The sequence below is a fragment of the Schistocerca piceifrons genome, chromosome 2, assembly GCF_021461385.2.
Source record: "Schistocerca piceifrons isolate TAMUIC-IGC-003096 chromosome 2, iqSchPice1.1, whole genome shotgun sequence".
Lineage (NCBI taxonomy): Eukaryota > Metazoa > Arthropoda > Insecta > Orthoptera > Acrididae > Schistocerca > Schistocerca piceifrons.
In genome coordinates this window covers 258450024-258476283 of record NC_060139.1, presented here as the reverse complement: position 1 = coordinate 258476283, position 26260 = coordinate 258450024, and the positions used below count along the sequence as shown (strand labels likewise).

The following is a 26260-nucleotide window of genomic DNA, read 5'->3' as shown; positions in this document are numbered from 1 at the left end:
GCTCTGTGTTGCGATCTTGGAATTGGGTCCTCGATTTGCTTTACAGTTTGCAGGGATACCTTTTCGGAGACAAAGATGTTATCTGGATTAAATCCTCGTTTCCATCTTCCGCTGTTAAATGATGCAGGCAACTTTGGGTCATGTATCAATTTCAGTTTAGCCTGGTCTGCCCAGGTCTCCAGCATTTCGCCATCGTCATTTGTCTCTTTATAACCCCATGCGAGACCGTGACAGTTAAAATCTCCTAGTACAACTTTAATGTTTTTTGAATGGAAATTTCCAGGCTCCGTAAATTTAAACCTCGCACTGGGTGGTTTGTACACGGATGTTACAGTACATGAATGTAGCTCAATGGTTAAAATTTCTATATTTTTTTCGCAGGTCAGAGCACAGGAGCGTACGTCTAAGTTCGGTTTCACAAATATAGCACTTCCGTAAAGTGATGTAAACCATTGTAGAAATAAACAGGTCTATGTATGTACAAAGAAATAGGAGACCTTACTTTTGGGATTACCCTCGTACTGCATGAGGAACCTTCATTTCGTGCCAGATTTGTGCTTACATGTCTTCGATTTGCCCATTCTGAATAGCTAATCTATTATTTGAATGTTCAGTTCGTTGTGCATGGTTTGTATTCTTGCCACCGTGGGGCTCTGAGTATTATGCGGAGAACTCTGTTTTGGATTAGTTGTTTTTTCTTGATTGTGGATCTACTGGCTGTACCTATGGAGGAACCGCCATATGACATCATTTGTATAGCAATGGCTTGATAGAGCTTGAGTCTGGTCTTCATCAGCATATCAGTGCTACTAAGCACGGGATATAGACCATGAATTGTTTTTATTACCTTTCCTCGTTTTGCTGTTAGAGGCTGCATGTACAATGAGGTGGCAAAAGTCATGGGCTGGCGATATGCACATATACAGATGGTGGTAGAATTGCGTACACGAGGTATAAAAGGGTAGTGAATGGGCAGAGTTGTCCTTTATACTCAGCTGTTTCATGCGCAAAGTTTCCGACGTAAATGGCCGCACGGCGGGAGTTAAGAGACTTTGGACGCGGAGCGATGGCTATAGCCAGATGCATGGGGCATCCCATTTTGAAAATCGCTGGAGGATTCGACATTCCGAGATCCACAGCGTCAAGAGTGTGCCGAGAAAACCAAATTTCAGGCCTCTCACCACAGACAATGCAGTGGCCAACAGCCTTCACTTATCGACCGCGAGCAGCGGCATCTGCGTAGAGTTGTCAGTGCTAACAAACAAGCAACTCTGTGCGAAATAATCGCAGAAATAAATGTGGGACGTACGACGAACGTACCCGTTAGCAAAATGCATCGAAATTTAGCGTTAATGGGCTACAGCGTCAGACTACCGCCTTGATTACCTTTGCTGACAGCGCAACATCGCCTGCTGTAACTCTCCTGGGCTCGTGACCACATCGGTTGGATCCCAGACGACTGGAAAACCGTGCCCTGGTCAGCTGATTCCCGATTTCAGTTGCTAAGAGCTGATGGTGGGGTTCGAGTGTAGCGCAGACCGCGCAAAGCCATGGACCCAAGTTGTCAACAAGGCCAGTGCCTTGCTGGTGCTGGCTCCATAAGTTGTATAGGCTGGGTTAACATGGAATGGACTGGGTCCTCTGGTCCAACTGAGCAGATCATTGACTATGAATGGTTATGTTCGGCAAGCTGGAGACCATTTGCAGTCATTCATGGACAGACAACGATGTCATGTAACTGAGCTACAATTGTTAGTGATTTGTTCTGAACAACATTGTGGAGAATTCGAGCGAATGCTTTAGCCACCCAAATCGACGTACATGAATCCCATCAAATATTTATGGGACATAATTGAGAGATCAGTTCGCACACAAAATCCTGCACAGGCAACACTTTTCCACAATTATGGACGCTTACAGAGGCAGCATGGCTCGATATTTCTTCATACACTATGTGATCAAAAGTATCTGTACACCTGGGTGAAGATCACTTACAAGTTCGGGGCGCCCTCCATTACTAATGCTGAAATTCAATGTGGTGTTGGCCCACCCTTAGCCTTGATGACAGCTGCCACTCTCGCAGGCATACGTTCAGTCAGGTGCTGGAAGGTTTCTTGGGGAATTGCAGCCCATTCTTCACAGAGTGCTGCCCTGAGGAGAGGCCTGGCACGAAGTCAGCGTTCCAAAACATCCCAAAGGTTTTCTATAGGATTCAGGTCAGGGCTCTGTGCAAGACAGTCCATTACAAGGATGTTATTGTCGTGTAACCACTCCAAAACAGGTTGTGCATTATGAACAGGTGCTCGATCGTGTTGAAAGATGAAATCGCCACCCCCGAATTGCTCTTCAACAGTGATAAACAAGAAGGTGCTTAAAACATCAATGTAGGCCTTTGCTGTGAAAGTGCCACCCATAACAACAAGGAGTGCAAGCCCCTTCCATGAAAAACACGATCACACCATAACACCACCGTCTCCGAATTTTACAGTTGGCACTACACACGCTGGCAGATGACATTCACCGGGCATTCGCCATACACACACCCTGCCATGGGATCGCCACATTGTGTACCGTGATTCGTCACTCCATACAACTTTCTTCCACTTCTCAATCGTCCAATGTTTACGCTCCTTACACCAAGCGAAGCGTCATTTGTCATTTACCAGCGTGATGTGTGGCTTATGAGCAGCCGCTCGACCATGAAATCCAAGTTTTCTCATCTCTCGCCTGTCATAGTACCTGCAGTGGATCCTGAAGCAGTTTGGAATTCCTGTGTGATGGTCTGGATAGATGTCTGACTATTACACATGACAACCTTCTTCAACTGTCGGCGGTCTCTGTCAGTCAACAGATGAGGTCAGCTTGTACGCTTTTGAGCTGTACGTGTCCCTTCTCTTTCCACTTCGCTATCACATCGGAAACAGTGGACCTAGGGATTTTTAGGAGTCTTGAAATCTCCCGTACAGACGTATGACACAAGTGAAACCCACTCACCTGACCACATTCGAAGTTTGTGAGTTCCACGGAGCACCCCATTCTGCTCTCTCACGATGTCTAATGACTACTGAGGTCACTGATATGGAGTACCTGGTAGTAGGTGGCAGCACAATGGACCTAATATGAAAACGTATGTTTTGGGGGTGTCCGGATGCTTTTGATCATACAGCGTAGGACTTCCCGACGACTTGTTGAGTCCATGCTGCACTACGCTGGGCAAAAGGCGGTCCGACACGATATTAGGAGGCATCCCATGAATTTTGTCACCTCGATGTATGTCAGCTTTTTATCAAGTGGGACACCAATATGCCTAATTTGCTTTTTCTTGTTCATTATCAGTTTTCTGTCTAATACTGGTCGTCGGCGAGTAAAGAAGATAGCTTTTGTTCTCAGGGAGTTAATCTTGGTGCTGTTATCAGTTGCTCGGAGTTGAAAGATGTCTAGTTGATGCTGAAGACTGTTTATGCATTGTTGGGTTGTCTGCTGCTAGAAATGAGTGCTGTGTCATCTGCAAACTGCGCTCATGGTTTCTTTTGTAGTTTTAGAAAATCATTCATATATATGGTGAACAGAATGAGCGAAACTATCAAGTCTTGCGGAATTCCTTCAGTTTGTGTCTTGCTGTCCTATCTTTTTGCATCGATTTGTTCATAAAGCCTTCAGTCCGTTAAAAACTGTCTATGACTCCGGGTCCCTGTATTGTCTTTCAGTTTTGTGATTAGTTTATCTCTCCACACTTATCGAACCTAGCTGTGTACGTTGAGATGTTCATATTATGAGCCTGGTATTCCAATATGCGGAGGAATTGTATCTCTGCTGAAAGTTTCTGTTGATATACGAATTGTTTGGGGCGTATGCTGTTGTCCAATAACGGTGATCGGATACTCGCCAGTAATATCATCTCAAATGTTCATAATTGGCTTATGGGCGTACAGCTCTTGGGTCTCCGAAGTCTTTGTCTGGTTTGGTAATTGTCACTACTTTTGACGTTTTCCATTTGGAGGGGAAATGTTCGTTAATTTAACAGTTGTTGAAAATATTAGTTAGCAATACTAGTGGCTTCCGTGGCAAATATTTGACGTAATCGCTAGTTATGCCATCAGTTCACGTGCTAAGTTGGTACTGGGGTTCGTGCTGATTCGTTTCAACTCAGTTCTGGGTGGTCTCTTCATTTGGCGTTGCGTATTTAGTTGGCCGATTCTACTATTCCATTCTCCTCCATCTGGTCATTTTCGATGTAGTTTATGTTGATAATATTTTGTTCTTCGAACGTTGCGGCGTATAAATTGGCATTTTCCAGGGGTCAGACGTGAATCTATTATAGCTCAGTACAGTCCTGTTTGGTTTATGTGGGTTTCGAATGCCATTCATCTCGCCATCGTTGTTGTAGGGTTGACCTTCGATCTTCCCACAGTTCAGAGCACCATTCCCTGGCCCTTCTAGTGAGTTCTCTTGACAACTGCTTCATTTCTCACTTTAAGCTGGCTTACAGGATTATTGACGTTGTTTCCTGGCTCTTTTCATCAAATTTTTGTGACCTTGAAGTGCAGACGAAAACGCTTCATAGTATGGATTCTCAGAAATTGTTATTGTTGAAGCTTGTCCTTCTGCTCTTCTGATTTTCAATGATGGTGTCTCAATTGTTCGATCATTAAGTTCCGTTGTGATGACGCTTTCTGTTGGTCTAATATTCCTATGTAGTCAATGATGGAACTGACCCGAAACCACTGTTGTTTTTGTTGATGGCCTTGCTGGATCAATTGCTAATGAAGTAGGGCCGAGAATGGGCTTGTGATTTGATGCCAAATCTGGTGGTCCTTAAGCTGGTGCGCGGGTTGATGTTCTTGACTATTCCTATACCCAACACATCTGGTCTATGGTTCTGTTTTACTGGTACATGTTGGTTCTTCTGATCCAGTAGTTGTTGCTTGGAGCAGTTCTTCGAGGTCGTGAAGTTGCCTTCCTCTTGCATTCTCTTGACTTGAGTTTCATGCTGTATGCTTCCACTCAGTCTTCGCAAAGCGAAATTTTCTCGAAACGATCGAATAGTGTGATGAAATCATCAGCTTCAAGATCAATTCCTGGTTGTAAGTAAGCGGCTGTCAACGTAACTGTCCCATTAGACGTTCCTACAGCCACTGCTGTAGCTTCTAGGGACGTTAGCTGTGGAATGGTTTCATAGCTGTGTGTGAGTGAGGACTGCAAAAATATTGCGGCACAGCCTCCTGTTCTGTTAGGTCTGTCAGTAAGATAACCAATAAGTTTTTAATTCTGAATCCCAGGGTTGGCCTTAGATGAGTTTCTGCTAGAAACATAGCACCGACTCTGTGGCGTTCAATGAAATCTGTGACTTCTGTTTTGTTATTCTCAATGCCATTTCCGTTGTGTATGCAAAGTGTGAGGTGTTTCTTCAAATGGTTCAAATGGCTCTGAGCACTATGGGACTCAACTGCTGAGGTCATTAGTCCCCTAGAACTTAGAACTAGTTAAACCTAACTAACCTAAGGACATCACACACATCCATGCCCGAGGCAGGATTCGAACCTGCGACTGTAGCGGTCACGCGGTTCCAGACTGCAGGGCCTAGAACTGCACGGCCACTTCGGCCGGCTGGTGTTTCTTCAATCGAGGCATATGATCCATCACTTGTAGAAGAAGATCATCATCATATCTTCTATCAAAACTAGACTCTTGGAGGAAGGTCAGTTGAAGTGTTGAATTTTCTTGCTATACCCATTATTGTAGCTATGAGGCTGCGTCTGTTAAAGACGGAGAAAATATATCCCATTTAGGTGAGTGCTTTTATAGTTTCTTATAGTCCCAGAGATCGTTCAGATTGCTGGTTTTGTCCTCCTTCATTCCTTTTCTGTCTTATGACGTCGCTTCGCTGTACGGTTCTGTCCTGGTACGAACTGTTGCTGCGATTTCCGAAGGACGTTCGTAGTAGCGGGAAGACTTCTGTTTGGAATTGGAATCTTGTTGCTGTGGGCTAGGGTTATTGTTTCTTCGTTGTTTGTGGTGGTAGCTAGTATGATATGATTACTTTCTGATACTCTTTGTATCCTCTCCAGGAAGCTGGATGTCCTAATTGATTGCAATAAGCACATTAGGTGATTCGTCAAGAAGATGTGTGCAGTTCTTAGAATGGTGATTATCTCCACATCTGACACGTCTTTTCGGCGTTGAACCATGATTTGCTGTATGAAAGAACTTCTGACAGCGGTTGCAGTGTGCAGGGCCATAGTTTGATTTGTAATCTTCTACTTTTACTCTTGTATTAAACATGTATTTTATATCACATGTTGCATTTTGAGGTTCTTAGGGAAGTGTGAGGCCGTATGTGAGTTGTGGAATGAGCTGTTATGTGTGCTGGTCTCGTCTCTTGAATTTATGCACAAATATGACACTGAATTTGTCCTTGAGTTCTTCATGAAGTTCTTCTTCCAGAACTTCATTAGGTATCCATTTGATAACAACTTGTCGTTTTCCGTCTGCTGCCGACTGAGAGGTACATAATGGCCTCTCTATCTCTTGAAAGAACTAGAGTGCAGGTCGTTGATCATCTAGGGAGTAAGAGTGGTATTTGATTTGGTCATTTTTATATATTTCTTTTACAGATATAGTTATTTTCTATTTGAGGGTGGCATAAAGTTCAAGGTATTTTCCTCTAGAATGGAACGTTATCGGTAGAATTTTGACTTTTGAAGGTGGCTGGTCATTGGTTGAAGTGGATGGTCTTGATTGAGTTTTTTCAGCATACACATCTGTGGTTTGAAGCAGTTCAGATTTATTTCTGTTGGTATTTGTGTGGTTTTCTTGCTGGCAGATGGCATTTCCAAGAACTGTTTCCGATTTCAGTTGCTTTTCTTGTGACGAATGGTTTGAAATGGCTGCTTGGTCCCTGGTTGACCATCTTGGATCTCCAAGGGTTGTGATTGGTCTATGTCTGTTTCGCTCGTTTGGCGTTCGTCTTCGTCTGAAGAGAATTCTGGGTGAGATGTTGGAGGCTTTCTTGAAGTCTTATTATCGCTGCTACTTGTGCTTGGATGTCCCTTTTTTGCCTGAGTTGTATGATTTTTTCCTTGAATCATTCTGGGACACAATTCTTCTGTCACGTTTGTGTCACCTGCAGTACTGAGTTGTTGGGGGATATCATATGTAGTCCTGCTCACGTTTTTTGGCTCTGCCCAGGCCTCGAGGAATGTGCACTGGCCACCCACACACAGGGCCCTAGCTCCTCACCTGAGCTAAAAAAATACTAATACCCTATAAAAGTTGAAACAAATATATATAAACAGAATTTTGTTGTGGCAACAGAAAAACCAGCAGTAAATATCACTACTTTCCTAAAACTTTCTGAGATTAATTGTACTCACTAACAAACATGAAAATAGAGTTACTTACGTTAAATGTATATTAGATCAGATTAGATTCAGTTTTCGTTCTACAGATCCAAAAATGAGATGATTCCTGTGAGTGTGGAACATGTCAGAAAGTATAACAAAAAATACATAGAACATTTGAATATAATTGTCACTTCCCTGAGCATTTCTTAGGATACTGTCAAGATATGTGAGTACACTTCAGTAACACTGTCAGAAAGAAATGTAGTTATTCACTTTTAATAAATCTATCATACACAAAGTACCTAATCTTGACTGAGTTGGTTGAAATCTAACAGTCATTTTTACTTAAGCTGGTCTCCCTATTACGATATTCATCTATAGAGTAGAAAGAATTACCTACCAAAAATCTTTCAAACTCTATGTTAACTATACTTTATCCGAAACCAAGTTTTTAATGGTTGCAGGCAATTTATTGAAAATGTGTGTTCCTAACTACTGGATTCTTTTTTGGACCAAGGCAAGTGATTTTTAGGGCTTTATGTATTTATTTCTGGTATTGATACTACAAAGGTTGGAACTTTAATAGTGGCAACTATTTATTTACAGCTCGTACAAAATAGATACATGTTTCGAAGTTTTACTGACCTTCAAAGTAGTCACCATCATTGTGTATAACCCTTTGCCAGCGATGTGGAAGCCTTAAGATACTCTTAGCAGTGCCAGTTGTGTTGACAGTTCGAGTGGCACGGTCTACTCCCCGACGTATTTGTAGCAGTGTTTCCTTCAGTTTAGAAATCAAGCTGAACTCACTAGGGCTTAAGTCAGGGGAGTGCAGTAGTTGGTATAGCACTTAGCAGCCCCATCAGTCAAACAAATCAGTAACAGCTAGCACTGTACGTGCTTGAGCATTGTCCTGCAAAATGATGCTCAGGTTCTGCAGAAAGTGTCATTACTTCTGTCTCTATGCTGTTCATTTCTGTAACATAACCTACGACCAGCTTAGAGACAGAAGTGATGACCCTTTCTGCAGGACCTGAGCATCATTTTGCAGGACAATGTTCAAGCACCTACAGTGCAAGCTGTTACTGATTTCTTTGACTGTTGGGGCTGCTAAGTGTTATACAAACCTACTGCACTCCCCTGACTTAAGCTCTCGTGAGTTCAACTCGATTTCTAAACTGAAGGAAACACTTCACGGCATTCGCCTCAGAACTGCTACAGATACGTTGGGCAATAGACTGCGTCTCTCGAACTGTCAGCACAACTGGCGCTACTAAGAGTGTCCTACGATTTCCACATCGCTGGCAACGGGTTATACACAATGCTGGTGACTACTTTGAAGGTCAGTAAAACTTTGAAACACGTATCTATTTTGTACGAGCTGTAAATATATAGTTGTCACTATTAAAGTTCCAACCCTCGTATGTATAGAGCTGTTGTTGGAAATAGAGACATATTTATTATTTGCAACAAATTTCATTAAGGATTAAATATACTGAGAAGCTGCGTTTAGAATACCTAGATCCTCAAACACGTCTCTATAAGATGTTCCTGAATTTACACCACAAATGAGTCTTATTATACGCTTTTCCACTCTAAAAACTTTCGAGCAGTTTGACGCCCTCCCCCACGATATGAGCCTATATGACACACTAGAATGAAAATAAGCGAAGTATTCAAGTTTTTTATATTTATATCGTCTACATCTGACTTAATATGTAGGCCCTACTCCTCTTGAAGGGAAAACTAGATGTAGTACATTATATTAGTTACAATATCTGCCACATTTACTGAATCATAACTCCCATTTACTACGAATTTGATTATGCACAGGACAAGGGTAACTTCCGAAAATTCTCAAGAATTTTAGATGGTCTATTTGTGTTGATGTTCAGTTAAATTTGGTGTGATCTATTTTTTTCATAGTAGCTGTGAATTACAAGAACTCATTTGCTACGAAAAAGTTATCAACAACACTTGTACTGGTAACTTACGAAAATTTTTCGAAAAATTTATTTTCATAAGCGTCCAAACAAAAAGAACTATTTCTCATGCAACCATGCAATGAAATTAGAGAATGATTGTTTTGAACAAGAATATTCCTACAGTTCTCAAAAATTTTAAAAGCGCACAAATAAATTTAAGACTGGAATTGACAATAACAGTACAAGTTTATCGCGACTGTCGCAGCTGTTCTAAATATCAAAACATCTCAATGTACAAACGAGTACTAATACAACCAATGAATGATTATGGAGAACTGATGGAAACAGTAAAATGTAAGAGTCTAGAATTTCAAACTGACACATGATTATGGCACATGCGGTCTCACACAAACGAAAATTCCGAAGTGAATTACGCACTGCGTTTTTACTTCGCTGATTCTGTGACTTCTGCACTTGAGTGCGGAAGATTAACGGTATAGTGTATCTAATCACAAACATCTGCGGCACTTACAAAGCATGTCTTGTGCATGGAACAGCTAACAGTGCCGATGCAATATAGCTCTCTCTGTGGAGAATCCCTTCTGAAATCCAAACTGTGTAGGTATCAGTAAGCCATTTTTATAGTGTGGCAATAAACCCTATCATAAGTTGTTTTTTCAAACACCTTTAAGAACAGCGGCAGCACAGAGATGGGCCAAGAGTTGGAAACTACTTTCTTCAATCCACATTTGTCGACTGGTATCACTATCGCATATTTTTGTCTATCTATAAATACCCCAACTTTCATTGACTTGTTACACAAATAGCACAATATGTGACTGATTAAGCCTGCATGTTGTTGTTGTTGTGGTCTTCAGTCCAGAGACTGGTTTGATGCAGCTCTCCATGCTACTCTGTCCTGTGCAAGCTTCTTCGTCTCCCAGTACCTAATGCAACACTGCCCTTCAATAGTAAGTTGGTGATCCCTTGATGCCTCAGAACATGTCCTACCAACCGATCCCTTCTTCTAGTCAAGTTGTGCCACAAACTTCTCTTCTCCCGATCCTATTCAATACCTCCTCATTAGGTATGTGATCTACCCATTTAATCTTCAGCATTCTTCTGTAGCACCACTTTTCGAAAGCTTCTAGTCTCTTCTTGTCCAAACTAGGCCTATTTATCGTCCATGTTTCACTTCCATACATGGCTACACTCCATACAAATACTTTCAGAAACGTCTACCTGACATTTAAATCTATAACCAATGTTAACAAATTTCTTTTCTTCAGATACGCTTTGCTTGCCATTGCCAGTCTACATTTTATATCTTTTCTACTTTGACCATCATCAGTTATTTTGTTCCCCAAATAACAAAACACTTTTACTACTTTAAGCATCTCATTTCCTAATCTAATTGCCTCAGCATCACCTGATTTAATTCGACTACATTCCATTATCCTCGTTTTGCTTTTGTTGATGTTCATCTTATATCCTCCTTTCAAGACACTGTCCGTTCTGTTCAACTGCTCTTCCAGGTCGTTTGCTGTCTCAGACAGAATTACAATATCATTGGCGAACCTGAAAGTTTTTATTTCTTCTCCATGGATTTTAATTCCTACTCCAAACTTTTTTTGTTTCATTTACTATTTGCTCAATATACAGATTGAATAACATCGGGGATAGATTACAACCCTGTCTCACTGGCAAGTCACCCACTGCTTCCCTTTCATGCCCCTCAACTCTTATAACTGCCATCTGGTTTCTTTCAAATTATAAATAGTCTTTCGCTCCCTGTATTTTTCCCCTGCCACCTTCAGAATTTGAAAGACAGTATTCCAGTCAACATTGTCAAAAGCTTTCTCTAAGTCTACAAATGCTAGAAACATATGTTTGCCTTTCCTTAATCTATCTTCTAAGATAAGTTGTAGGGTCGGTATTGCCTCATGTGTTTCAATAATTCTAAGGAATCCAAATTTATCTTCCACGAGGTTGGCTTCTACCAGTTTTTCCATTCGTCTGTAAAGAGTTCTTGTTAGTATTTTGTAGCCGTGACTTATTAAACTGATAGTTCGGTAATTTTCACATCTGTCAACTCCTGCTTTCTTTGGGATTGGAATTATTATGTGCTTCTTGAAGTCTGAGGGTATTTCGCCTGTCTAATACGTCTTGCTCACCAGATGGTAGAGTTTTGTCAGAGCTGACTCTCCCAAGGCTATCAGTAGTTCTAATGGAATGTTGTCTACTCCTGCGGCCTTGTTTCGATTTAGATCTTTCAGTGCTCTGTCAGACTCTTCACGCAGTGTCGTATCTCCCATTTCATCTTCATCTACATCCTCTTCCATTTTCATAATATTGTCCTCAAGTACATCACCCTTGAGTAGACCCTCTATATACTCCTTCCACTTTCCTGCTTTCCCCTCTTTGGTTAGAACTGGGTTTCCATCTGAGCTCTTGATATTCATACAAGTGGCTCTCTTTTCTCCAAAGGTCTCTTTAATTTTCCTGTAGGCAGTATCTATCTTACCCCTAGTGAGATAAGCCTCCACATCCTTACATTTATCCTCTAGCCATCCCTGCTTAGCCATTTTGCACTTCCTGTCGATCTCATTTTTGAGACGTTTGTATTCCTTTTCTCGTACTTCATTTACTGCATTTTTGTATTTTATTCTTTCATCAGTTAAGTTCAATATCTCTTCTGTTACCCAAGGATTTCTACTAGCACTCGTGTTTTAACCTACTTGATCCTGTGCTGCCTTCACTATTTCAACTGTCAGAACTACCCATTCTTCTTCTGCTGTATTGCTTTCACCTGTTTTTGTCAATTGTTCGCTAATGCTGTCTCTGAAACTCTCTAAAACCTCTGGTTCTGTCAGTTTATCCAGGTCCCATCTCCTTAAATTTGCACCTTTTTGCAGTCTCTTCAGTTTTAATCTACAGTTCATAAACAACAGATTGTGGTCAGAGTCCACATCTGCCCCTGGATATGTCTTACAATTTAAAAAAAAAGGTTCCTAAGTCTCTGTCTTACCATTATATAATCTATTTGAAACTTTCCAGCATCTCCAGGCCTCTTCCATGTATACAGCTTTCTTTCAAGATTCTTAAACCAAGTGTTAGCTATGATTAAGTTATGCTCTGTGCAAAATTCTACCAGGTGGCTTCCTCTATCATTTCTTACCCCCATTCCATATTCACCTACTGTGTTTCCTTCTCTTCCGTTTCCTACTATCAAATTCCAGTCACACATGACTATTAAATTCTCGTCTCCCTTCACTGTCTGAATAATTTATTTTATCTCGTCATACATTTCATCAGTCTCTTCATCATCTGTGGAGCTAGTTGGCATATAAACTTGTACTACTGTGGTAGGCACGGACTTCGTGTCTATCTACATATGATTTTAAAATCCTTATTGATACACCATCATATCCAGAGGGTTATGAGCTTTTAAGTAATTTTATGATTTTTTTCAGTTTCTTTAGGAGTTGTGCTTTTAAAATGAAGTGCTACATTTGGTCAATTCAGTTCCTTTCAATCAATTTATTCCTCCATTAACAATTTACATGGTATGCATGTAGTCAATTCATCGCTGGGCTAGTTACAATTCTAATATTTAATATTTAAGTTGTTCACAATCTTACATGAAAATACAATCATCTTACATCAGTAAAAGCAAATAATTTGGATTTTTCAAATTCACATACTCTTCACTGTTATAAAATCTATTTGTTACTAAGAACATTTTTAGCTCTATTTTGAATTTATGGAATGCTTTAATTTTATTTATTGTAGTAAGCAATGCACTCACTTTTTTGTAATGTTCCATATAGTGTTTACTTTGTTGTTTGAATTGCTAATTTTCTGTGCATACTGCATGTGTTTGGCCTTCCTTATTAAGCGTGTTAGAATTTTGCAGTATTTCTTGTAATGTAATTTCACTGTGGGGTTTGCACTAGTTCCCTGTTTGTACATACAGATCCCTCTTTTCGACACATGATATTTTAATGCCAGTTGGTAACCATTCTTTCCTTTCACTACTAGTTGGTCTGATTTTAGTCTGTATTTGGGGGAAGCAGACTTCAAGCTGTTTGAGAAGTACGTTCAGGAATGACTTTCATTTCTCATTATTGTGTCTGCCTGGTATACTTCCTACCATTGTTCACGGTGTAAACAATGTATAAACAAGCTGGCAGGTCCAATATTTTTTGTTCTAATATGTTTTGCTTAGGTGTGAACATTTTCTGTTTTTCTGCTGGGAAGTTTTAAAGTTGCCATTTGACCATCATGATCAGACCATTTATTACACCCCAAGTTTTTACTTCACTGTAATTTGGGGGGGGGGGGGGGGGTCCAGAAACAGATTACTAATAACACTCTTTAATATGTTTTATAGCATCTGTTTTTTAATATCATAGCTTATATTGCAATTATTTTCGTTTTATTGTGGTAATATAGCTTTAATATTGATGTAGTCTGTCCAGCCAAGGCTGCTGAATGACACAGAATTCGTAAATGGTAGTAGCAAAAATTTTGTTCCTGCATAGACTTATTCGGGAGATAACCACAGGTAATAATTCTATCGTACCCCTCTTCAGAATGATAAAACAATGATTAGTTTTTGTAGGCTTACCAAATTTGTATACTAATTTTGCACCTGCTTAAGTCATTGTATTTACATTTTCTGTTTTTTCATTGGATAAATGGCAATGAGAGTTGAATGAATTTCCGTAAAGTCGAGAGGCAGTAATAAACATCGATAGTAGTGATGTAATACTGGTGAAATATTGAGATATTTAACAATCACACAAGTGATAAATACAAAGACAGACTACATTTAAAAATACGGTAATTGTTAGTTACTGTTAAATTTACGTAACAGAGTATCATTGATCGATGATGGACTTTAGCGAAGGGCACCAAATTGATACAGCCGCGGCACCGCGCTATTTACGCCATGACAGCTAACCTGTTTAACTTTGTGATGTCGTTTTTAAGTTCGAAACAACTACAAAATAAACACTAAACACAGTGAGTAATTGATTTATAAGTTTTAGAATTGTTTGCGACTCCATAATAATGTATCTGGTTTGTGTTTGTAGCATTGAATAGTGGTTGAATAGGTAGCGTCGGTTTGTTCTCTTTGATGACATTTAAAAACATTGTGTGTGAGTAAATACAGCTGCAAGACTAAATATATTGACTTGGAACGGCCTGGATTTCTGTTGTTAATTATTTGCGCGTCATTCGTTATGCATTTAAACAAACCACACCCTCATATGATATTAAAAGTTGAGAAGTGCGGAAAGACAGAGGAGTTTGTTTAGTGTTTGTAACAGCAATAGAAATAAACTATGTTTGATGGTAGCGGGAAATGAGAGATAGTTTATGCATTGAAAAGTAACGGGTGTGTAAGTTTTACATGTTTTGATGCATTATCCAGTCTCGTTGCGGTTAATTAAAGTAGGTTTATATTAGACGCAATCAATATTTAAGTTATCACTTCCCCAGCCTCCATTCCATAAAGCCCTATGCACGAAATTGTGCGCTACAATTCATACGTATTTTTTGTAGCAATGTGTGTGTATATATATATATTTGTGTGAGTATTTAATTGTATTGGATTGAGATATCTTTTATCTTAACAACACTTTCTCTGTTCACGGTTTGTGTGTGTGGTCTCTTTGTCAACCCCAGCCGTCCTTACAGGAATTGTTAATAAATTTTGATGTGTTTTTCTCACGTTATAATGTTATACAATTTTACTGAGTGCTGTGTATAATTTTGTTTCTTTTGATGACTAGCACAACAGTTGCAGCTCTGTACCAGAAGTCTGCTGGTATTGTGATAACAGACATGCATCTGGAAGAGCAGTACAAGACGTTTGAAATAGCAGTATATAAGACAAGAGTGGGGAAAAGAAAATGAATTAATGTCATTGTGTTCGAGACACCAAAACAGTAAAGAAGAAAAACAGTTATTGCAAGTATGTAAATTACTATAGATATGTGTTGGAAAGAAATGTGAAAGTGAATTACACGACACGAGACAGTGAACCGGCAAAGTGGTTCTATTTTATTTTTTTTTAATCTCATAATATATAACTGAGCAGTGTGTGTGTACTCACCTAGTGGAATGAAAATAGATGATTCTGCTAGTGACTGATTTGAATAGTGATGTGTGATGGAACAGTTTATTTGTTGATGTTTTGTCAACTGGAACTCAGTGGTACAATCTACTTTCTCCTTACATGCCAGCCACAAACATAGATAATTTAACTTCAATGAAATATTCTTGTAGTTGGTAGCATTATGTGGACTGTATAGTAGAGTGTGTAAATCTGAACGTGTGAATTTAAAAGAACTTGTTTAAAGAAGAATTGAGTGGTAAGTGTTTGTCAGCATGTATTGAAGTAGTTAGATAACTTTGTTTCATTGGATTTCATGATTAGTGTGGTCATACTTGCTATTTTGTTTGTGCAACTGCCATGGAATAATTGTCTATGGAATATGGTGTCTGTGAACTTAGGAACCAGAAGAAATGTGTAATAATTAAACCGCAGGTTTCTTTGGGGCTCTGTGTGTGTGTGTGTGTGTGTGTGTGTGTGTGTGTGTGTGTGTGTGTGAGAGAGAGAGAGAGAGAGAGAGAGAGAGAGAGAGAGAGAGAGAGAGAAAATATGTTTAGCCTACAGTAAATTTACTATTTACTATTGCATCGTCACCCTATTGCCTGAAAAGCTATTTACAAAACGTATTAGATCGGAAGATGATCTGCCCACCAGATAGTCACTGGTATTCAAAATAACAACTGTCAAGTGGACCATCAGTGTCAACTGACCAACTCCGATTTGGGTTAAAATTTTCGGGTCAACAGAAGCGTCCGATCCAACGTGTCGGCTTTGACCCGTGACGTAAGGGTGTTGTCGTGTGTGACGTCATGACGGCGCGGAGTTTGGTTTGAGTGTGGCTGTCTCCAGTTCTGTTTTATCTTATTTTATTTACTTTTCTGATCTGTTCGTTCTATCTCATGAGATTTTTTTAAAAATTTAAAAACACTTATTACTTATTTTAATTATCTGTTTCCTCGAATTTCTGTTTTAGTTTATTATATTTATCTTTCTGATCTGTTCGTTCTATCCCGTGAGATTTTTTTAAAAAAAAAAAAGACAAAAAACACTAATCAGCTACTGAAGCATCTTTATCTTCTATGGGTTGCAGGGGTTACGACCCCTGGGGAGGTGGGTGGGTATTCATGCATGGCTGTCTTCACTTACACGTTCTAGCTACGCAAAGCGTCTAAATTTTTTTATATTTAGTTTGCCCCCCACCCAAAACACCCCATTTCCCGCGCTTGTCCCGTTAGTGTCATTAGGCTTCTTGTGGAAAGTGTGTGTGTTTGTTTTTGTTTCCACCATATTTGTGACGACGTGGGTCAAAGCAGACGGGTGGGATCGGACGCTTCCGTATTTCCAAATTTTCCCTTATGTGGCCCCAGATTTAAGCTTGAGCAAAATTGAAGGCTTTTCAGGCTTTGAGTAGTGAGCTCCAAAAAGTCCAAGCTCTACAACATTTTCAGCCAAATTTAAGATGGCTTAGAAGTTAAATTAGTAATGTAATGGATATATTCAAATTAGGTTAACAATGGCTTGGGCTGAGTGAACTGTTAATATTGTTATGATCTATCGTAAACATTTGAGTGTGTCATGAGGTCAAGGTTATGAAACACAGTCACCATTTTTCAATCATCTGATTTTTTTAAAAAAATTTTACAACTATTGTTGGCTGCCCTACAGTAGTTCTTCTAAGAAATTAATTTTTTATCAATGCTGCCAAGCTCCAGCTTAGTTATTTCCAGGTATTGTATACTCCAGTTACAATTAGTTTTTATTGACGCTTCAGTGAATGGAGTAGTAGGGGCCAGCTGCCAGCCAATTGTAGTTCTTTCCTAAGTGTCACATGCTCACTGTGTTGCTTGTTTCTCAGGTACATGGAACCTCTTGCGAAGCATAGCTGACTGCACACCAGCAATATTTCACCCCCCCCCCCCCCCCCCATTCTGTCACTACCACCTGTCAGTCACAAAGTAATTTTACTTGGAGTTTACATGTTATTAATGTGCAAACATACCACCAAAAATATTTGCATCAAATATAATCACCTACAATTTTATTTATTTTTGTTATTTTGAAAAGAGTGGGGTGTTTTTACTATAAAAATTTTGTTCATTTTTGAGACACTGAGAGTCAGATCAAAAACTAAACTTGGAAATACTGTGGTCACACGTTCAGAAACTGTCATTTTAGCAAGTACATTTTGCGTAAGAAAACCAAAAAATATATGTATAATAGTTGTATTCGTTAGTGAACCCATAGAGTACAACTTCTACATCAAGGTTTATTTTTTTTCCACTTTACAGCAGGCCTATACACAGTGGATTTTGATCATATGGAAGGTGGAAAAATCATTTGAGGAAGTTGATTTTGTACATTTTGACTTTACACGTAACACTTCATTTACGGAAATGCAATTTCATTCAAAAATAAGATATGACAAGAAAAGACAACACATGGAAAATTATATGAAAGTGAAAAATTAAATTCACTAAAAGGTAGGTTTATTAGCCTTGGGTGCCAAGCTCAAGGGTTCCATGATGAAAATACATTGTTGTTGGTTTAATTAGTGAAATTTGTCATAAAATACTGGAATAGTCTTGCTAGGATAAACATATCATTTTGACAAAATTTTTGTTGGAGCGGTAGAATCATGGAGGTGTGGTCCCTTAGAATGTGACATTTGTCATTTCGGGCAGGGTAATCAGTGAAGCCGAGCAGTAAGGCCAGATGGATGCATAAAGCAACCCCATGATACTCAGAAATTTTAAAGATATTTCCAGTCAACCATTTATTTTTGTACAAACAGGCAGCATATTGACTATGTTGTAGATTTTTTATTTGCAAATAGGACTCATATGCTTACGTATCTTGTCCCGCTTTGGCCATAAATGAAGCAGAGTCAGTCAAAACTCTGCTTACTCTGATCTTTTGCAAATAAAGAGACAAATTGACTGTTAGCTCATGACCCAGAGACAGCAGAAGTATTTGTGACTCACCGTTCCTGACTTGGCTTTGCAGATTCCTGTTCTGTTTTTGAAATTAAGAAAAACTTCGTTTTTTATGTTTTGTTCACAGAAGTGAAACATATATTTTGCTTTTAGAATATGATCTCCCATTGTATGTTGTGAACAGGTAGGGGCAACTAACCTTTTAGCAGTATCGCTGACACTATCACCATGACTTATGCCAAAAAGATCTCAATCAGCAGTAAATAAAAAAAAAAAAAAAATAAAAAAAAAAATTCATGATGAAACAAATTTACAAAATTTTTTGAAACTTTTACCCTAAGGCATTCAGCCATCACTGGAACTTCACAAAATGTGTTAAATTGTTTACTGTGGGGCTTTTTCCTGGTGTTCTGTTCGTTTATTGTGAATGTATGCACTGAGATGGTATCGAGCCCCAAACTATCACTGATGAGGCAGGCATTTAATGCAATAAACAGGTAGGTGCTAGGGAAATGTTCATCAGGTGTATATAATATTTCATCCTACTATTCTCTGAAGGAAAACGTGTCTGAACATCCTGTACTACAAATGAGTAAGTCTCTGAAAAGTAATAAGCATAACTGAATCATCAGCCCTCAGTTTCCTTTGACGTCTTTCAGCCTGGTGCATTGACATAAAGTGACTGACAACCTAAAATGATGATGATGATGATAATAATATGTTAAGTCCTTCAGAAAGTCTTCACCTAGTATTTTCTTGGTCTTGGTGTTGCTTGGTCTGTTTTTAACCACTGCTGAACTGTTAAACCCCTCACTTTTTAACCATATTGTGGTATGCCACGCACATTCCCTTCTGATTATTGAGCATCAGGTGTTTTTGTTCTTGCAGTTTTTGCTGTCATTTTGAACAGAGGCATAATTCTTTTTGCCAGGACACCACCAACTAAATTTGTCATTGTATAAGAGAGTTAAACCCCTTTTTTATGTAATTGGAAAGAGCATTTTCCTTTCTTTTTTTCTAACCACTTGTGCTTTCTTTCGACCGTTTGAAGCAACTGTTAGCATTTGTAGTTTCTCAGCATTTGAAGAAACTTACGTTTCTTTTCTTCTTCTTATTTCTTTCTTTCTGCCTTTCAGTAACTTGTAGTAATCAACACAACACATATATTTTATCTGATCAGGTTATGGCCTTCAAGCCCCCTCTTACATTGCTACACAGTTTGAACCATGCAGTACAGTTTGCATCACAGTTATTTAAAAATTGTAATAATTTTAATGTGATAAATAATAATAAAACGGTGGTAACAGAATTAAAAATGATTTGAAACCAGCTTTGGTGTATTTAATGACAATGGGAATAACAATACTAAGAACTTAACAGCAGTAATAAATACTAAGTACTCTTCTAATACTACTGCTACCGATGTTAATAATAAAAATAATAATTTAGAGTAATATTAATGGTATGGGCATTTTGTTTTATGAATGTACCTGGCCTAGACCTACCAACAGCAGCAATCTTAGCGATAACTGTACTTGACAATCTTCTCTCTGTGTGGCCTCGGGAATCTTGATTTCAATTTTTCTGACATTTTACAGTGAAAGTGCCAAGAGCTGACTAACTTGAGTTTACTTTTCAGTAGTTTGTGTATGCTTATCAGCAGCAGAATGGGAATCCTCTGAGATGATTAAACTGCAAGTTTGTTGTGAACTTCATTCTGGCATGTTGGACATGAATCTGGACCTTGGACATGACTCTCGGCGTAGTAAAAATTCACATTTTCTGGTATTTTTTCAACTAGCCCGCAGCTGCTTCAAGAACTTATAAGCCCTTTTATTTACTTGATTTGATTTTGAGAAACAGTTGCGACAGTACTTTTGCAATACACAAAATAAACTAAAAAAACTTACAGTAGAATTTCCAAGCTCACTTTTTTTTTAATTATATCTGGTGTGTCTACACAATCTTCCCTTTCCACCTGTACAGATACACTGCAAGCCAGTGTATGGTTGCAGAGGATACTGTGTACTACTACTACTATTACTAGTCATTTAATTTCCTTTTCTGCTCGCAAATAGAGCGAGGGGGAAAAACGACTGTCTACGTGCCTCTGCATGAGCTCTGATTTCTTTAATCTTATCTTGTGGTCCTTATACACAATGTATGCTGGCAGCAGTAGAATTGTTTAGCGGTCAGCTTCATATGCCGGTTCTCTAAATTTTCTCAGTGGTGTTTCTTGAAAAGAATGCCATCTTCCCTCCAGATATTCCCATTTGAGTTCCTGAAACATCTCTGTAACACTTACATGTGTTTGAACCTACCAGTAACAAATCTAGCAGCCCACTTTTGAATTGCTTCGATGTCTTTTTTCAGTGTGACATGGTGCATATCCCAAACACTCGAGCAGTACTTAAGAATAGGTCACATCAGTGTCCTGTATGCAATCTCCTTTACAGGTGGAACACTCTTTCCTAAAATTCTTCCAATAAACTGAAGTCTACCATTCACCTTCACCACAGTTTTCACCTCATACTGCTTTGAAACATTATGGCCAGATATTTAAATGACTTGACTATGTCAAGCTGGACACTAGTAATACTGTATCTGAACATTACAGGTTTGTTCTTCCTACTCATCCACATTAACTTACATTTTTCCACATTTAGGCTAGCCACCATTCATCATGCCAACTGGAAATTTTGTCTAAGTTGTCTTGTATCTTTCTGCAGGTGCTCAACTTCTAGCACTTTTCGTACACCAAAGCATCATCAGCAAACAGCTGTCCACCCTGTCCACCTAATCATTTACGTATATAGAGAACAACAACGGTCCTATCACACTTCCACGGGGCACTCCTGATGATACCCTTGTCTCTGATGAACATTCACCATCGAGGTCAATGTAGTGGGTTCTATTACTTAAGAAGTCTTTGAGCCACAAACATACATGTGTACTTACTCTGTATGCCTGTACCTATGTTAACAGCTGCAATGGGGCACCATATCAAATGCTTTCTGAAAATCTAGAAATATGGAATCTGCCTGTTGTCCTTCATCCATAGTTCACAGTATATAATGTGAGAAAAGGGCAAGCTGAGTTTTGCATGAGCAATGCTTTCTAAAACCATGCTGATTCGTGAACATAATCTTCTCAGTCTCAAGATAGTTTGTTATATTCGAACTGTGAATATGTTAAAGGGCTCTGCAGCAAGCTGAAGTTAGGGATATTGGTCTGTAATTTTGGGGATCCGTTCTTTTACCTTTCTTATATATTGGTGTCACCTGTGCTTTTTACCAGTCGCTTGGGACTTAGTTCTGGGAAGAGATGCAAGATTAAAAACAAGTAAAATCAGGGGCTAGTGCCATAGAAAGCTCTTTGATAGTATAAAAGGAACCTGCTCATTCCAGTGAAACAAAAACCTTGAATTTTTTTGTACATTGAGCTCAAATTTTCCACGACTTAGTTCATTTCTATAGGGTACATGCGAGCAAAATTGTCTGATGAGGATGGTCCCTAAAATTAGTACATTTGAAGTAGAATTACCTTTTTACTCCAGCTCAATTGCTATAGCCACACTGTTAAGCGTGACCCACAGAGAATAGCAGGTTTTTGAAGGATTGCCCATGGAACTGATTTGACTTGTAACGTGGTATAATACTTGTACAACTGTGGTGACATTTGCTCAAGACTGAAAACCATGGATTTCTGTAAATAGTATTCGGGACTTCTAAACTTTAAGGATGAAGATGCTCTGATGATAGTAAATTCCAGTAGAAGCAGGTTTCGAATTCATACTGCTTGGAATGCAAAGGGAAAATGCAGGTATTTTCATTGTGCTTAATGAGCTGACAGTGCTCATAAGTGATTCAGCCATTTTACTATTGTTGGTCAAAAAGGCTGTAGCATAAGTGAATGGCCAAGAATGCACACAATTATACCTGGGTGAGAATAACATAGTGCTTGGTCATACCTTGCATTCTGTTCACAATTGTGATATTGTTTTCCGTTACATTAGATTAGATTAGATTAGTTTTTCGTTCCATAGATCCATGCTGAGGAGATCCTCGTGGATGTGGAACATGTCAATTTTTTAGCTGAAATAACAATACTAATAGTATGAATATATACAATAAAATTCGTCTATGGAGTAGAAGGAGTTGGCCGCTAGTAAGTCTTTCAGGCTCCTTTTAAATTGATCTTTATTTGTACCTAAATTTTTTATGTTTGCTGGCAAATTATTGATGATGAGTGTTCCTGAGTAGTGGACCCCTTTTTGAACTAAAGTAAGTGCTTTTAAGTCTTTGTGCAGATCATTTTTGTTCCTGGTATTGTATGTATGAACTGAGCTGTTTGTTGAAAAAAGAGATGTATTATTTAGGACAAATTTCATTAAGGAGTTAATATACTGAGAGGCAGTGGTTAGTATACCCAGTTCTTTGAAGAGGTTTCTACACGACGTCCGTGAATTTACTCCACAAATAATACGTATTACATGCTTTTGGACTCTGAAAACTTTTGTTTGACTTGAAGAGTTACCCCAAAATATTATACCGTATGACATTATGGAATGAAAGTAGGCAAAGTATGCAAGCTTTTTCATTTTTATGTCGCCTATGTCTGCTAACACTCGAATTGCAAATACAGATTTGTTAAGGCGTTTCTGCAGTTCTGTGGTGTGCTCCTCCCAACTGAATTTATTATCAAGTTGTAATCCCAGGAATTTAAGACTGTCAACCTCTTCTATCTGCTCTTCTTTATACTTATGCATATGCTGGGTGGAAACCTCTTACAGGTTCTGAATTGCATGTAGTGAGTCTTTTCAAAGTTTAATGTCAATGAGTTGGCTTTAAACCATTTATTAATATCCATGAAAATATCATTAGCAGATCTTTCTAGAACTACACTCGACATACTATTTATTGCAATACTTGTGTCATCTGCAAACAAAACGAACTCTGCTTCTGGCAGTGTAACTGATGAGAGATCATTAATGTACACAAGAAAAAGCAATGGCCCTAAGATGGATCCTTGTGGGACACCACATGTAATTTCTTCCCATTCTGATGATGACTGATGACTTAATTCACTAGTCACTTGTACTGACACCCTTTGTTTCCTGTTAGTTAGGTATGATTTGCACCATTTTGCAGCACTGCCTGTGACACCATAGAATTCTAATTTATTTAAAAGGATGTTGTGGTTCACACAATCAAATGCCCTTGACAAATCACAGAAAATACCTGCTGCTTGTAATTTGTTATTTAATGAATTAAGTACATTTTCACTGTAAGTGTAAATAGTCTTCTCGATATCAGAACCCTTCAGAAATCCAAACTGTGTTCTTGATAATATGTTGTTTGTGGTCAGATGGTTGAGAAGCTGCCTGTACATTACTTTTTCTAAAATTTTTGAGAATGCTGGCAAAAGTGAAATCGGTCTGTAGTTTGATGGTATCTCTTTATCCCCTTTCTTGAATAGAGGCTTTATATCTGCATGTTTAGCTAGTCAGGAAATGTCCCAGTTATAATTGACTGGTTACACAAGTAACTTAGAATTGTACTAAACTCACAAGAACATGCCTTAATTAACTTTGTTGATATTTCATCGTAACCACTAGAATGCTTTGTTTTCAAAGATTTTATTATGGAAGTTATTTCTTTTGGTGAAGTGAGTGACATATTCATGTAGCTGAAGCTATTTGTAAAGGCTAGTTTCAGATATTCAAGGGCATTATTTACTGATCCTGACAATCCTATTCTATCAGTAATGGATATAAAGTACTTGTTAAATAGATTTGCCACACTATGCCCATCGGTCACTAATGTGTCATCTACCCTTAATGCTATTTGCTCCTGTTCGTTTCTGGTTCTACCAGTCTCCTCTTTCACTATATCCAATATTGTTTTTATTTTGTTCCCTGACATTGCTATCTTCTTCTCGTAGTGCATTTGCTTAGATGTCTGAATTACTTTTTTTAATATATTACAGTATTCCTTGTATTTAGCTAAATCATCAGTATAGGAGCTATTCTTGGTCGACAGATACATTTTCCTTTTTGTCTTACAGGAAATCTTTATTCCTTGTGTAATCCATGGTTTTATTGTAGACCTCTGTTTAATTTGCGTAACTTTTAGATGAAAACAGTTTTCAAACATGGTACTGACATTGTTCATGAATGTATTATATTTTTCATTCATGTCATGGGCACTATAAACATCTTTCCAGTTCATATCTTTGAGCAGTTTTCTAAAACACTCAATTTTTGGTTGACTGACTACTCTCCTGTACTCAGACTTAGCAGTCTTGATAATCTGCTCAGAATTTACATCTAAAACAAGGAGCTGCATGTCATGATCTGATAGTCCATTTATTACAGGTTTTATGATATGATTTTGTTCCTTTGATTTGTCTATAAAAATGTTATCAATGACTGTCCTTGAGGATTTTGTGATCCTAGTTGGAAAGTTTACAGTGTGAGTTAGATTGAAAGACAACATTACTAACTGCAGTAAATGTTTACCAGAAGATTGCATTAGAAAATCTGTATTAAAGTCACCAGCAATCAAAATTTCTTTGTTTCTTCCTGTTAAATAACCCAAAAGAACTTCTAGATGATTTATGAATAGATTATAATTTCCTGCAGGTGCTCGGTAAATAGTTACTATTATATAGGATCTATTATGGAACTCTACTTCTGTTGCACATGCTTCTAGATGCTGGTCTAAACAGAATTTATTAATGTCAATGTTCTTGAATTTATGGCAGTTTTTAATAAATGTGGCAACTCCTCCTCCATCCATATCTACTCTGCAGAAGTAGGAAGCTAGCTTAAATCCTGAAATGTCTAACATATCTATGCCAGTGGTCACTTGATGTTCAGAGAGGCAGATTATGTCAATTTGGTTAGATGAATTCATTTCATCAATAGAAATGAGTAGTTCATCAATTTTATTTCTGAGTGCCGGAATGTTCTGGTGTGATAAAGATAACTGATACTGCATACTAATGGGATTACAACTGCTGTGACGAAGATGAACTGGCAGTTTCTGATTACTTTCTGTTAAGCATTGTTTAAATGGAATCTGTATGCTAAAATCTGACTCCTGTTCATCTGTTTTCTCAAACTGAGTGTGTCTGCTAATCTCTCTTAAAACTCGTGTTCTTTCTCCCTTCCCTATCCTAAAAAAGGCATCCCTCTGACACCTGTGACCACTGGTATTTTACCACTTGTGACAGTGCCCCCCCCCCCCCCCCCCCTCTTACGTTTTCTGCAATCAACCCAGACAGTTTTCCCTTCCCTTTCCTATTGAGGTGAAGGCCATGCCTAGTGTAGTCCAACCTATCGATAGCATCCACAGGAATCAAACCAATATGGGACCCTATACCCATCCTAAGCAGCCACTCCAACTCCAAGTTCACCCTCCTGACGGAAGAGTTCAAATGAGACCGATCATGGCATCTCAACACAGACACAAATCCCACACTCGTATGCTTCGTTGCTGATGCTATCTTCACCAGGTCACTCTCTATGGAATATTCAGAGTCTCTGTCAATGCTATTTCGCGGACCACCCACTATAACCACGGCATCGTCCTTCGTGAAATCTTTGCACAGAGAACCTACGTCCTCTGTTGCCTGACCCAGATCTGCACTAGGCATTCTCAAGGTACAGTTAGCATTGTCATTGGCAGATAGCAGTTGCGGCTGGTAATGTAATAGTTGTAATTTGTTTATTTGCCTGACAGAATGTCAAATTATTTACAGAAATTTGCAGAAAAGTGATAAAACTATTTACATACTGCAGCAGAAACCAATATTTAATGTTAACAAGAAGCATATGAATGTATGCAGAATGGAAATATGCAACTGTTTGTGCAACAGCATTTTGTGTGTCTGGTCTAGGTGAATAGACCACATTGCACACTCCCATGACTA

At 38.7% G+C, this 26260-nt stretch overlaps 1 protein-coding gene across 7 annotated transcripts in view; it reads left to right on the top strand.

The window, feature by feature from the left end:
- Window positions 1–14015: 14015 nt before the first annotated feature.
- Window positions 14016–26260, top strand: part of LOC124775117 (zinc finger protein 28-like) — a 209346-nt gene continuing 197101 nt past the window's right edge. For 5 of the 7 annotated variants that reach the window (XM_047249955.1, XM_047249957.1, XM_047249956.1 and 2 more), the window contains exons 1-2: window positions 14128–14296; window positions 15070–15251. The gene's annotated coding sequence lies outside the window, so the exon portion shown is untranslated. The other 2 variants (XM_047249954.1, XM_047249953.1) reach the window with 2 other exon arrangements.